Raw genomic sequence first — 12,841 nt, 5'->3', positions numbered from 1 at the left:
GTTGTCAAAACCTGTGATTGAAACTAATGCACAAAACATGCAAAAGAAGCGTTTGGTTTCTTGTTTGATTGAACTAAGTGACAAAAATTATTAAATGACTTGAGTCAGCTTGGCAATTATGTTTGGAAAGTTTGGAATCAGCAATATATGTCTCTGATGTTAACACCATTTTATAAATGGAACGAACTATAGAACCATTAACGGCTAATAGACTTCACTTACATGAAACTTCAATTCGTATATCATTATTCAATAATGCAAACTTGGAATCTACAAAACATCTGTAAACACCGCTATCGTTACGACTGGCATTCAAAATTTTATAACAATGTTCGTTTGTATCAATTTTTGAAGACAGTAAAACATCCCCCAACCATAACGCTATTGATTTAGCCAGACTTTTAGTGCAGCAGCAGATCGTTAAGTACCGTCCCTCATACACTTTCCTTGGAGTAAAGTTCACAGCTAAATGTTGTTCATCTTTAAAAAAGGAATATAATGATATTACTTTTTTTCTCAAAACAATTGAAGACTTGGTAAACTTCCATTATATTTTAAACCGTTATCACTATTGAATTACACATTAACAGTTTTGCGTGGTTTTTGTATAAAGTGGTGAAATTTGTTTAACATGTTTAAGCACTCATCAGAATCTTTAAAATACTTTATAGTAGTCTTTCTATCAGAAAATTCTATCAAACAAATAAAAAAAACTCGAAACTAGACAATAAAAAAAAGACCCATAAATTTCTGATATATCTTTGTTAATTCTTCCACATTTTATAACTGTATTCATGATTTCAAAGGGATACCTCCAGCATAGATTCTTACCCTTTCGTCTGTGTAAAATTGACTCACATTCCTCGACTACACGAGTATTGATTGTTGACGGCAGATGCACAGAACCTTTAAAGAAAAAAAATTGACATTTTGACTGAATGAAAAAAAATAAAAGTTTCATTTCATATATCGCTTTTTTCCGTGTATTCATCTTCTTTTTTCCTTACTTTCTTGATAGTGGTTAAAATGGGGGAAACTGCAAAGATACAAGGAATATAGGTTCTTTGGCAGCACGCTCATTTGATCAACTCTAGCAAGAAGCACTCGAAACAACAACATGATTACCGAAACAAACACGGAGGGTAAGGAATATACGTTTTCACTCTAATTATTGCAAACATACATTTTTTATGTACTTTTCTGGTTAAAATATTTAGTGTTTATAAAATTCAGAAACGAATCCTTGATTTATGAGATTTTTTTGATTAAATTTGAGATCGATGACGAACTTTTTTGTTTTGTTTACTTTTCAAGAAAATAAGGCTCGTATTTTATATTTATAAAAAGTAATTCTCTCATTGAAAGGAAATCTGTTCCATAGTTTAAAGTCATATAAGAAACCTCAAATAAAAAAAAAATGCAGATATTTTTTATAACCTAATGGATAGCTGTCATTATAAAACTTATTTACATATACTTTTTTCTGAAGAAAATTCATTAACTTATTCATATTTAGAATAAGTTTACTTAATGTTCATTGCTTCCTTCCAGAAAGCAATTCCCCCGACATATTTTCCGTATGCAAAATGACCTCAGTGTGACCCCTCTCGTAAAAATCCGGTGAGCGCAATACGCATGGATGTCCTTGAAATAAACTTTTATCTGAATTTACATGTTAAACACGTGCTCAATGTGCATGCTTTTTGTTGACTGTTGACAAACAGGTGACAATTGAGAATTATATGAAATTTATGCGAAAAAAAGGATAAATTCGTGCACAAAGGACTAAGTTTATGATGTTTGTATGCTTTGGTTCAAGAATTGGAAGAACATTATTTTTCAGCGGTCACTCGTTTCTTATGACTTTAATGTTTTCTATAGTAAAATAGTAATATCCCCTAGATTTACAAATTTATAAAAAATTACCTATTTCGTTAATTTTGATATATTTTACCGAAAACACAAAGTTTGATGTACAATAATTAAGAAATAATTCCGTCTAATAATGCTCTATGCTCATTTTAACATGGGTAGGCATTATATTTGTCGATATTTTACTCTGATCGCATGTTAAAATGAGCATAGAGTATGACACGAAGGAATTATTTCGATTGTAATAGGACAAATACAGTATGTGTATAGGTTAAAGCGTACGAAAATACCGTAAAATGTTTGGCTTTTCCCGTTTCCTCCCCGAGGAGTCTGTGCATTACATTTCATATTTGATAATTAAAAAACTACGAGCATGGTAAATATATGTTGTTTTAAAAAAATATATAATAAAAGTGTATGCTAGCTGCTTAAATGAATAGATTTAAAAGGATAACGATGGACATAACGTTAATATACACAGTAAGTCCGTGCGCATGTGTCAAACATATTTTTTATTCTCATTAGAACACGGCTTTGTTTACAAAGCGTAATAAGGACGTCATATTAGAATCGGCGAGTTTTTATTACTTTTTAAATTAAATGACAATAGTTGATATCAAGCAAAATTCAATTTTTAACAAATTGTTTAACCTATTTCTCTTTCGGTCAATACTCTCAATGTGTTAAATTCAACAATTTTCAAAATGTTGATATAGCCTTTTGCACATTCCATAATGACGTCATTTGTCCTTTTCCGGTGTCAAACATTGTAAGATCTTTTGTACGCTTTAGAATGTAATAAAATTTGACAGATAGGAGATTGTCAGATGAAACGTGTGAGTGCTTTGTATATTATTAAAAAAAATGTCCATTGCCTTGGACGAAATATACATCTTCTTAACCTTTTAACGTCATCTATGTACTAACTTTCTATATAGTGACGATTAATCAATGGAAATGCCGTGATATCGTCTTTTGATGCTATATAAGTCAAACAAATTAATTCAGATTTTCGAATCACTTTTCATGATCACACTCCATATCACTCTTCATGCAGTGTGATACCAGAAAGACATATTCATGCAAGAAAAAAAACCAGACCACTGCCAGACGAAAATAACTTCTGTATTTGATATAACGAAGTTTATCATAAGTTATGTTTAAATACTTTACTCAGTAACGAAAGACAGACTATGTCTAGCACGAGATGCTTTCTTTAAAACAGCTTGGTAAGGTTTGCATTGTTTTCTCATTATGTTTTTATATTTGATTTAATTGCCTGACCATTAAAACGACTGTTATTAAGGATATCAAGCAAATTCTAGTGTGTGCTTGAAAATTGTTTTGAAATATGTTGAATTGGTTTTACATGGAATAAATGTTAACTGTCAATAAAATAATTCTACTCTTGTGTGCCCCGAGATGAGTTAATTAAAGGTTTTAAAATGCAGCTGGTTAAATGCCATATCGTACAATAATTAGTTCTTAAAACGCAGTATATTTGAACCTCCGAAATGTTCTGGTGAATTTTGTAGCTCGTACAAATACGTTTTTTTCTAATACACATTCAATGTTCGATTATTGGATGGCCAAATAAAAAACAATGTCGTATAAAACAATAAATAAATATAACTACCTGTTTCATACAAAACAAAGGTTAACACTTGCAGGCTATATAGTATATCAAATGACTTCATCATTTGATCTGTAATTATAACAATGAGATAACTAAAACTCCAAAAAAGTGACGATGATTATTATGATGTTGTTGATGATGTCTGCTTATTTGAGTGTTATCAGTTTAAATCCAAACTTAAAAATGACGTTTAATAGAAAAAACTGAATTTGAATGAATGATTATTAACATATATTTCATCCTTCCTGTTTCGTCTCATTTTCAATGACCTCTCGAAAATAATTTCCTTTTTTTCATTCATTAATATCAAAAGGCATAAGGATGGGTGTGAGTTCCTGTGATTGACCCAATCAGGAACTTTTCTCATTAGAACCTGTTGCTGACCTTTATAATGCAAATACGTTTTTATTTGGTAATGGTTAAAAAAGATTTTCAAATATAAATTGATCGCAGTCCTTTTTATTTGTATTATAGTCCTGTAATATAATGTTGTCATGTTAATGTTATATTTAACATTGCCATTAAAGTGCGAGGTTTGGCATGCCACAAAACCAGGTTCTACTGACCATTTTGTTCTTTAAAAATGTTCTGTATCAAGTCATGAATATGGCCATTGTTATATTCTAGTTCGTTTCTCTGTGTGTTAAATTTTAACGTTGTGTTTCCGTTGTGTCATTTGTTTTCTCTTATATTTGATTGTGAATTCACTTTACTATAAGACGTGTCACGATACTTTTCGGGGGTTTGATGTTATATTTGTTATTCTCATCGGATTTTGTCTTTTGCTTAGTCCGTTTATGTGTGTGTTACATTTTAATGTTGTGTCGTTGTTCTCAACTTTCATATTTAATGCATTTTCCTCAGTTTTAGTTTGTTACCCTGATTTTGTCCATGGACTTACGAGTTTTAAACAGCGGTATACTTCTGTTGCCTTTATCTAATACACACTTTACATTGACAATTCAACTGTTAAAAAAAAACTGGGAACATAAAACACATCATAATCATATACAAGGAAATTCCTTTTTTTTTTAAATCCAATATGATATCAATGTTACATATCCCTGCAACACAGCTTTGAAAAAAATGGTATGTATCTTTCTATATAGACATCGGGGTGTCAGGATTGCTTAAAGAAAGAACTCCCTACGGTCGGTCTTTCATTTGATCAATCCTAACATCCTTTGGTGTGTTCTTCAACAAGAAAAACCTTATAATATGCATTATCTATAACTTAATCAAACCAAATGTTTAAGTTACGTTGTAAAGAAACATATGACAGGTTAAGGCAAGATCTTATTAATATGATTTGCTCTCCAAATAATGAAAAAATTATAATTATGAATGATATTTACATAACGTGATGTATTAATTTTTTGATAAAACTTTCATGATCATTCATTTGTATTCTTTTTGCATTTATCGTTTAAGTATATTTTAAAAACATTTCTAATGACATCAGAGTGTGTTCCATGCATGATGTTCGTTGTAAAATATCGATCCTTATCACTTTTCATTTGGAACATAAACTTTGTATGAATCATTTCAAATTTGTTGAATTGCCGATGACAATGACAACTTGTTCTGCTTCAATATTTTATTGGAAAGTAAAAACAAATACTGACAGTTCAAATATTAGAACAACTTACTTCGACTGAATTATAAATAAATCATATGACATCCTTCCTGTTTACGTACATTTTATATTCCCATTCACTCCGGAACAAACTTTGATCGACTAGTGAAAATAACTATGTTTGACGAAGTGAAGAGTTCAATGTTATTGTGGTACAGGGTTAAAACAAATAATAAGGGGAAATAATACTAAAGCATAGAGAGACATAATTTCTATATTGATATTCATTAATATTAATATTTTAACTTGTTTTACTTGTGCTCATTTGTCAATTGTTCATTATCATTAGGGTATTTCAAAATTTTATTGTATGACCTATATACTTGTGTTCCCACCGTTTGAAATAAGGGATAAAGTTCAGTTACAGTTTATATGTGTCTCAATGCAGGAATATTTGTCACTAGGACATTTCTTTATTTCTGTCTTAAGATCTATGACTTCATCAAATGACGGTCTGTTGTTATAGGCGACAGTGGAAGTAGAACACCAGAAGAACCAAAATGAGTTTTGTTCCTTCTTTTTTTATTTGAACGAATGCTGTGTTAAGTCACAAGTATTAAACACTTTGTGTCATATGAAGCTTGCACATAAAGCAAACATCAAAACAGTTTTTATTAAAACAATACAACTTTGTAAGATTAGCCAACTTACGTGTACTTTCCCTTTAATTCTTTGGAAAAGAACAAAATAGAATGAGCGCATCTGTGAAACATATTTTTTTTTACCAATATGAAATTCTTAAACAACAAAATCAAACATGCCTTTTTACGCAAACACCAGAAAAAAAATCAACATTTTTTTTATGTCGGAATGTAACTAATAATAAAAATGTATTACCATTCAAGACACATATGACGTATTCCACATGTTTGAGTGCGCTTAACCCTCCCCTAATTTATGACAGAACTATTACAACACCTTTTTCGAATATAAACATGATAAACAAAATAAAGTAATTATCTAAACATTTTATTTTCAAAGATTCTTTTCAATTTTATTTATCTAACAAATTTCATTTGTTAGATTCTGCATATACATGGTCTCAACAGGATGCGTTCGATACCAACTTTATTTTGTGTAATTGCCATTTGTCTTTATACGATAACAGTCAGTCTTGATAATTCAATTACATAAGAGAAAGTATATATTAATGGACGAGAATCACCTGCGTTAACCTCTAATTGTAATAGGGATCATGTAGCTCAGTTATTGAAAGCCTAGGTGGACCCCCCCCCCCCCCCCGATTATTATTATTTTTCCTTAAAAAAATACACGATACACAAATCTCTGGCTCTAACAATTCCGCCGATTATCATAAATTCTATAATCCTCGGCTTTTCAAAATCTTCGGTTTTTCAAAATCTACGGCTTTTCAAAATCTTCGGCTTTTCAAATTCTTCGGCTTTTCAAAATCTATTTTTGAAAAGCCGAATATTTTGAAAAACTTAGTCTTAAGTCTTATGTTTTTTGTTGTTCGTCTTTTAGTCCTTCTCTTTTTATTTGCCTTTGCATTTTCAGTTTATTTTTGGCTATTGAGTTTGAATGTTTTTGTTTTTTATTTTCTGTCTCTCGTTTAATGCGAAGGACAACAAAAACATATATAATATAAAATCTTAGATTGACAAAAAATTGGCGTGAATAGTTCATCTAAGAATGACAGAATATAGTACATTGAATGGTACTTAGTTCCGTGCACCTGCAATTTATTTTTATTGAATAAAATCATAAGGTTTTTACCAGACTACCGGAAACGTGTACTTTCGTGAACATATACACTTAAATCTATCGAATATGAACCTTAACTCTAAAGGGGTAAAAAAAAGCGAAGATCTTGCTAACAATTTGGCGTGTTTTACGTGTATTTATTTGTTTCTGATAATCTAAAACTGTTACAATATCGTATTTTGCCCACTTAATCAAGCATAATTACTATGTTTGGTAACTGTTAATAATTATCTGAGTGTGCATTGGAACGATTTCATTTGTTTCCCTGCGAGTTTTGCATTTGCCTATTTAAAATTCTATTTTTACAAAATTTGAAAGTTTTGTTTCCTGTTGTGTTGAAAATAAGGAAACAATAATTTATTCTGTTGTAAAATCGTTTAGAAAGAAAGCAATCAACTTCACACAAAATATTTGAATATAAAACAATCACTTGTATTAAGTACTATTATTTGTTTGATATATCCTTTTAACAAGAAATGATTAGCTAGAAACTAAACCATCGACAAAGTCTGAAATATTTTAATTATAAATTATATTTAATCTAATAAATAAATCAAACCGTTAATATGAAAACTGTGCCTAACGGTGAAGTAGACTTCAATATTCTTCAAAATTATAATATACATATTTACTAAAAACCGATATACTAATGTTGTCTTTATATATTCATCTCAAAGGTTCAGTGCACTTTACTCCGACATACACTACTAATGCAAACTCATAAGTATATACAAAATCGAAAATATTTACGTAGAAAAATTTTACGTCACTCTATACTTAATACATGTATTTTGAATACACTAAATTAAAAAGTTATCAGGACACAGATTACATTGCAACAACATTGATGTTTCTAATACAGAATGTATTCTGTGCAAGCTGTTAACAATAACTGCTGAAAACATTTTGAATATTGGCTTTATAAATATTTAGATATGATCGTCACTGATCAGTCTTATGAGAGAATTTTAGGTTTTTGACGTACGTAATATGTAACATACCTTAACATTTCAAAACATGTTCATTGTTATCTCCCGTTGACCATTTAACTTGTAAATTAAACAAAAATAATATATTTTGACGAACGTAATACACCTTAACTTGGTCGTTGTAAAATTGTGTTTGTCTCCTTTTTTCCGTTAATTTCAAATCTATTTAAATAGCGTATTCCACGAGCGAGAGTTTACACTTGTCTTATATGAGTCTTATATCTGAACATACGTAACGAAAAAGCATACTTTGCTTGCAGGGGACACATGTATATTTTGAATAATATACAGTTACATGTGTAACAATTATTCCTATTTTCGTAAAAAAAAAGTTTCTTTTCAACTGATTTGTGAATATGGCGTGCTAGTGAGTATACGGGAAAATGATTTTTTTTAACATATTTATTCCTAAAAGGATAAAGTTGATCAAAGATTGAGGACCTTGTACAAGTTCAGTTATTTAGGTAAATATATACATGTAGGTAGTAGTGTCTTTATACTATTTAGGCATATTAACATACCTGGATTATTTGATCATTTTGAGTTTATTTTATTTTATTGCCATTAACATGAGTAAGGTCTTTTGTTCATATTTGTAAGAATACCAAACATATTTTGTTTTTGTCTTATTGATAACTCAGCTTTTATTCACTTTTCAATGAATGATCTGTGTGCCACAATCTATCAACAAAACTTTTAACTGGAAAATTCGTTATGGCAAATGAAAAAACCATTTCGCGGTGTTTAGAATCCCTTGAAGGATGCAGATTCATAATTGTCAACAGGAGTGTGACAAACAGACTGACCTACGGACCTACAGCGCATTGTGTTACTATTAATTTTCGAAGCATCCCTGATGAAAGGTAATTACTCTGTAAAAAGAAAGCTGTCGCGGGAAAAGAAAAGGTCGGCGTTTCGTCATAATAAATACTAAGTGACATGCAGGTTATCCAAGGCGAGATTCGGTCTTATAATTATCTCAACCAAGAGTGACTTGATGCTAAGATTATTGGACCCTTTGGCGACAATCAGCGTATAAACTTAAGAAATTGACTGTCACAGGTAATTTGGTGTTGGCTTAGCTGTCAATCAAAACAATACATTATCATAACAGGTGAACCATGCCGAGTAGAGTTTTCGGAAATAGAAATCTTAATATTTTTTTTCTGTTGCATTGCCTTAAGTATTCGAGCCTGACGGCGCCATGGTCTTAAACAAAAGGACAAACAGACAAATAATAGCACAGAAGATACAACATAGTAAACGAAAGATTACGCAACACTGACCCCACCAAAAACTGAGGGAAATATGATCTCAGTGGCCCCGGAAGGGCACGCAGATCCTGCTCCACATGTGGCACCCGTGGTGTTGCTTATGTTATTACAAATCCGGTAAAATGTCTAATTCGGTAGGTCACATTCGTAAAAAGGGAAGGGTACTGTAGATAATCTAGACTACAACAAACTTGGATATATAGTAAAACCATGGTTCTAAAGTGGTAGATTAGTAACTGGGGATGATCTAGAGAAAGATGGTTCCAGAAAAAAAGATAACAAACAATTGATGTCTCCTTTACTGCACAATTCACGTTGGTTTTTTAAATTTTCGACAAAAAAAGGTAGAATCCAATCACAGACCACCACCCCTGGTACTGCCACTGAGTAAATTATTTGTAACTTTTTATTCGTTGTAAATAGTAAGCTTGCATGGTCTGCAGGCAAATGCAAACTACCGAAATTGATGAACAGGATTCCATAATTGATGACCCTGACCTTTGCCTTTTTTAGTTGGTTTTTAAGTTAAATTTCTTTTCTGATTCATAATTATTAAAAAAATGTATAAATTATATATTATTATTGTTCAGTATAACTCGTTTCCTCGATGTATCTAACAGTTTTTGTATTTCGAGTCATATAATCACGAGACAAACGTCCGTGCTGTAATGTATATCAGTTTAGTCTGTTTAAACTCACTCACCTCTCACCACTCACGAGTAAGTTTGAAAAAAAAGAAAAGGAATCGTCCTTTCTTAATTTACCTCAAGGACTGTAATTTGAAAAATTGTCTAAAATGGTTTTTGAATATTGCCAATTTTATCTAGTAAGAACGAAATAAAAACAAATCTTGCATAGACTTATTCTGCAACCATAGGAATATCATGTTCTTCATCAATATCATTTATAAATTCAGCCCTTCTCTTTGCAAGTTATAATAATATAATAATAATGAAAATTTATAGAGCGCCCTATATAAAAAAAATACTCTGTACATTCAGCATGGTAAACACAAAACAGTTCAACACATAATTCAACAATACACGAGAGTTAACCTTTACACTTGTCATCCCGTCAACCAATGCATTTATCGACTTTTCAACATATCGACTTGTCAATCTGTTAACCTTTAAAAAATTTACACTTGTCAACCTGTCAACCTATGTATTTATAGGAGAGATCCGTTTGCGCCAAAAGTGCGTCCTTTTGCGCAACAACATTTTTTCTCCATTTATCGACTTTTTGAAACATGTCGACCTGTCAACATTCTAACCTTAACACTTATCAACCTTCTAACCTTAACACTTATCAACCTTGAAGACCTTTCTGAGGTCAACTTGTCAACCTTTCTAGTGTAAACCTTTCGACCTGTTACTCTGTTACTCTGTTACTCTAATGAGGTATAGTCAGATAGTTGAACTCCTTTCTGTCAGTTCGATAGAATGCCAATCATGCATACCTATTTGTATTCTGGTAAAGTGAGGTCGATAATTCCCTCAGTCCCGAGAAGACGGAAGACGGATAAAAAAGAATGGAAAATATTGACATTCAAATACCAAAAACATTTGTGGTAAATTGTTTTTCTGTAAATGTGTTTTTTTTCTCTATTTTTTGTACACATTTTACTTTCGTTCAGCTAAATAAATGTCCATTGTTTTTGATAAGGATGCAACCAATTTATTTTTAGGGGAGGGGGTGCATGGATAAACCTTTAAGGCGAAATTTCAATTGAGCCTATTTTGTCCAAGCTTGCCAACATTTTTCTTAACTCCAATAATCTTGTTTTGCGGCCATTTATTGGTTCGGCCTTTCGATTTTGTAAATACTCTTCCAAAATTGGTTTCATTATAAATTCGAGGGTTCTGCCTATTATATATTTCAAATTTGATCTAGGCCCCTCCCAGATAGATATGATTGTTATGAAAAAAACTTATGTTTAACGCATAAATATAGAATAACCATATATTGTCTCGAGATATCAATGCTGAGAAATAGCCTGGCTTTTTACCTGTTTCTAAGCCTTGTACAAATAACATTGATATTTCGAGACAATTTACGGTTATTCTGTATTTAATTCTTAATGAAGTCATCGCTCATTTACTAAATTATCAGCACCCCCTCGAAAACCGAATGGTCCGTGCCTGTTACATGCATGTTATTCTAGAATTAAAACAATATTATAACTATCCGACTGAAATCTGAAAAACAGAAACCGGAAGAGGGAGACAACCACAATTTATATTATGTCTTATATGTCCGTATAATTGTAGGCCTAAGTTTTTTGCGTTAACGTACGTAAGTTTCGTTTAAAACATAAAATTCTCTACGAAAACGAAACGCGCGTCTGGCGTACTAAATTAGAATCCTGGTACCTTTGATAACTAGTTTCATCACTGGCTCAATGCCCCTGCTGGTGAACGTTTCCTCCCCGAGGGTATCACCAGCCCAGAAGTCAACACTTTGGTGTTGACCTGAATATCAATAATGTTGTAATTTTTGTAAATTTCCTGTTTACAAAACTTGATTTTTTTCGAAAAACTAAGGATTTTCTTATCCCGGGGAAAGATTACCTTAGCCGTATTTGGCACAACTATCTTGCATTTTGAGTCTTCAATGCTCTTCAACTTTGTACTTGTTTGGCTTTATAAATATTTTGATATGAGCGTCACTAATGAGTCTTATGTAGACGAAACGAGCGTCTGGCGTACTAAATTATAATCCTGGTACCTTTGATACCTATATGCGTAATGGGGACAAGTTTTAACTTGGTAAACAAGGCTATTAAAATTATATGAAACCTCAAATTAGAATAAAATGATGAATATGTTTTTTTGTTTTTTTTTATAGCACATGTACTTTTTTCTGAAGAAAGTTCCTTAACTTGTCCACACTTAGCCATACACATTAGTCATGACGTTGTCAGTTTATTCTCAATTTATGAGTTTGAATGTCCCTCTAGTATTTGTTGTCCCTCTTTTAGGAGAAGTTTACTCTTTTTAATTGCAATCGCCGACATATTTTCTGTATGCAAGTGACCTTAGCGTAACACTCCTCGTAAAAATCCGGTGATCACAATAATGCCTGCAATAGTTATGTATATAATGAAGTCGTTACGTCTTAATAGAGATTTCCAATAAAATGACATACATACCTAACTCGACGTACGCACGTAACGGGACCGGTTATTGCTAACCAATTAATTTTGGTAAATGCGTTACTCAAGTTTTAACTAAGTATTCCTAATCTTTGAAACCCATTTATAATAAATTTTATCAATATCAAATATTTTTAAGATGATGAAAAACGAAAGAAATCATGATTATCACGTGATTATGGAGATTCCCGCCAAAACTTCACTGTCATAAGACTACGTATATATGTTACAGTGAATTTGTATAATCAGTGATTATGTAGAATCCCTGAAATTTTCAGGGATTATGTAGAATCACAGGCTAGTTTAGGGATTATATATAATCACTAAAATTTTCAGGGATTATGTATAATAACTAGAAAAAACGTCAGGGATTCTACATAATAACTGAAACGAAGAAATAGTTTTATTTATAAAGAAAATGAACGAAATTGAAATTATATATTCTATAAAATCACACAAAAACATCATTATAAAGTAACATAAATTGTAAAATGTTAAGAACAATATATCAAAATGATATTTCAAATCTTTAAAATGTTAGGCACACTACATGAA

Source organism: Mytilus trossulus, chromosome 13, assembly GCF_036588685.1.
Source record: "Mytilus trossulus isolate FHL-02 chromosome 13, PNRI_Mtr1.1.1.hap1, whole genome shotgun sequence".
Taxonomy (NCBI): Eukaryota; Metazoa; Mollusca; class Bivalvia; order Mytilida; family Mytilidae; genus Mytilus; species Mytilus trossulus.
This window is presented reverse-complemented; position numbering follows the sequence as displayed.